This window comes from Schistocerca americana, chromosome 1 (assembly GCF_021461395.2).
Source record: "Schistocerca americana isolate TAMUIC-IGC-003095 chromosome 1, iqSchAmer2.1, whole genome shotgun sequence".
NCBI classification, from domain to species: domain Eukaryota; kingdom Metazoa; phylum Arthropoda; class Insecta; order Orthoptera; family Acrididae; genus Schistocerca; species Schistocerca americana.
The window spans coordinates 1184518272-1184520282 of record NC_060119.1 but is presented as its reverse complement, the minus strand read 5'-3'; the positions used below and the strand labels follow the sequence as shown (position 1 = coordinate 1184520282).

General features: G+C 55.8%; 1 pseudogene; it reads left to right on the top strand.

The window, feature by feature from the left end:
• Positions 1-211: 211 nt before the first annotated feature.
• LOC124557989 lies at positions 212-329 on the top strand (annotated as a pseudogene).
• The last annotated feature ends 1682 nt before the right edge of the window (positions 330-2011 follow it).

Sequence of the window (2011 nt, the reverse complement as noted above, 5' to 3'; positions counted from 1 at the left end):
GCTTAGTTGGTTTTTGTAGGCCAATTTGAGGCAGTTTCCCAATTCGGTAGACCAAAATCGTACTATATTAAATTATTTGTCTCCTCGTCCTTTACACAACTGTGGTACGTTGTAAATAGTTATCATTTGATGCTAAGAGCCGCCAGGCGCGTTTTTTCTAGTGTTTCGGCAGACGTTTGCAATTTCTTTTTTGGTACGTGTGGCTGGGGTTGCCAACGGCCTTGCCGCAATGGTAACACCGGTTCCCGTCAGATCACCGAAGTTAAGCGCTGTCGGGCTGGGCTAGCACTTGGATGGGTGACCATCCTGTCTGCCGAGTGCTGTTGGCGACCGGGGTGCACTCAGCCCTTCTGAGGCGAAGTGAGCAGCTACCTGATTGAAAAGTGAGGCTCCGGTCTCGCAAAACTGACATACGGCCAGGAGAGCGGTGTGCTGACCACATGCACCTCCAGATCCTCATCCAGTGATGCCTGTGGGCTGAGGATGACGCGGCGGCCGGTCGGCACCAGTGGGCCTTTCAAGGCCTGCTCGGAGGGAGAGTAGCCGGATTGAGCCCGAACAACCCAGTGTGGACGAAACGCGTCGGTTTGTCTCCCGTTACAAACAAAATGGTTTTTAAAGTGGAATTTTACGTGCCTTTTCGATAGAGCGCCCCCAATTTGATATTCGTTATATCGGTGTGTGTGTGAACAGAAACAGTAAAACGCGAAGAATAACTAATATCACCCTGGCCCACGTCGATTACAATCGCCATAGCAACAGGACAATATACACTCCTGGAAATGGAAAAAAGAACACATTGACACCGGTGTGTCAGACCCACCATACTTGCTCCGGACACTGCGAGAGGGCTGTACAACCAATGATCACACGCACGGCACAGCGGACACACCAGGAACCGCGGTGTTGGCCGTCGAATGGCGCTAGCTGCGCAGCATTTGTGCACCGCCGCCGTCAGTGTCACTCAGTTTGCCGTGGCATACGGAGCTCCATCGCAGTCTTTAACACTGGTAGCATGCCGCGACAGCGTGGACGTGAACCGTATGTGCAGTTGACGGACTTTGAACGAGGGCGTATAGTGGGCATGCGGGAGGCCGGGTGGACGTACTGCCGAAATGCTCAACACGTGGGGCGTGAGGTCTCCACAGTACATCGATGTTGTCGCCAGTGGTCGGCGGAAGGTGCACGTGCCCGTCGACCTGGGACCGGACCGCAGCGACGCACGGATGCACGCCAAGACCGTAGGATCCTACGCAGTCCCGTAGGGGACCGCACCGCCACTTCCCAGCAAATTAGGGACACTGTTGCTCCTGGGGTATCGGCGAGGACCATTCGCAACCGTCTCCATGAAGCTGGGCTACGGTCCCGCACACCGTTAGGCCGTCTTCCGCTCACGCCCCAACATCGTGCAGCCCGCCTCCAGTGGTGTCGCGACAGGCGTGGATGGAGGGACGAATGGAGACGTGTCGTCTTCAGCGATGAGAGTCGCTTCTGCCTTGGTGCCAATGATGGTCGTATGCGTGTTTGGCGCTGTGCAGGTGAGCGCCACAATCAGGACTGCATACGACCGAGGCACACAGGGCCAACACCCGGCATCACGGTGTGGGGAGCGATCTCCTACACTGGCCGTACACCACTGGTGATCGTCGAGTGGACACTGAATAGTGCACGGTACATCCAAACCGTCATCGAACCATCGTTCTACCATTCCTAGACCGGCAAGGGAACTTGCTGTTCCAACAGGACAATGCACGTCCGCATGTATCCCGTGCCACGCAACGTGCTCTAGAAGGTGTAAGTCAACTACCCTAGCCAGCAAGATCTCCGGATCTGTCCCCCATTGAGCATGTTTGGGACTGGATGAAGCGTCGTCTCACGCGGTCTGCACGTCCAGCACGAACGCTGGTCCAACTGAGGCGCCAGGTGGAAATGGCATGGCAAGCCGTTCCACAGGACTACATCCAGCATCTCTACGACCGTCTCCATGGGAGAATAGCAGCCTGCATTGCTG